The following is a 962-nucleotide window of genomic DNA, read 5'->3' as shown; positions in this document are numbered from 1 at the left end:
ATATATTTATATATTTCTCTTTTTCTATATATAACAATACATTTCTATAGTCTTGATCTAAGTTAATAAATAATTATCAAGTAATAAAACAATCAAATATATTCATTCTTTTTCTCTTAGCGAGCCAACGTAGACGACACAAAGGAGTGTTGCATACTCTTATCTCTAAGGGCAGGTAATTATCCTAAATTCGTAACATAAACTAATCGCAAGCACTGGCTTATAGAAGTTTCGAAGTCCCTTTCGAAAATTAAAATTAAAATTTCTCAAACTTTATGGAAATGAATTCCACTTATTGCAGTTGCGAAAATTGGAGAAATAATTTACCACAGTTATAATTATTCTTAGTATATATTATATATCTCCCGTTTAAATACTTTACATTATATATCTCCCGTTTAAATACTTTATACACATAGTTTAACTCTAATGTTCTAGCTTACTTCAGTTTAACCTGTATTTAACATCTAAGTATATTATTATTATAATAAAAAACGAAACTTGTGCCTAGCGGAAATTTTTGAATTGAGCGTTCATAGAGAAATATATGTATCCGAAATTAAATATAACGGAACTAATCTACCGCTTTACAAGGTAAAAGAAGGAAATTAGAAGGATAAAGAAAATCAAAATCTAAAGTTGCAGAATAATTATTTTGTTGTTCAAATAGAAGAATAGACGCTCGATTGACTGTCGCAGTATCTTTTTTGTCTTATCCAAGATTCGAAGACAATAACTCGTCGCGGAGCACAGTCTCCGAGCACTCATCATGTTAAGACGTTTTATTCCACTGTCTCAGATGCAGATCCAACACTGAATCTTATTCTATCTTGTATGCAGTTTCTTGCGCTGATCAACTTCAATCTTAATTTTAGTTTATCGCAGATCTTAAAGGTAATTAATTATTATTACGCTTATCCAAGGCTTATATATATATATATATATATATATATTAGGTGTAG

General features: G+C 29.2%; 1 pseudogene; it reads right to left on the bottom strand.

Moving 5' to 3' along the window:
* The window catches only part of LOC108694226, a 4,735-nt pseudogene that overhangs the window by 906 nt on the left and 2,867 nt on the right, over window positions 1–962 (bottom strand).

This window comes from Atta colombica, unplaced genomic scaffold (assembly GCF_001594045.1).
Source record: "Atta colombica isolate Treedump-2 unplaced genomic scaffold, Acol1.0 scaffold12, whole genome shotgun sequence".
Taxonomy (NCBI): domain Eukaryota; kingdom Metazoa; phylum Arthropoda; class Insecta; order Hymenoptera; family Formicidae; genus Atta; species Atta colombica.
The sequence above is the reverse complement of the archived record's forward strand: the minus strand, read 5'-3'. Positions and strand labels throughout refer to the sequence as shown.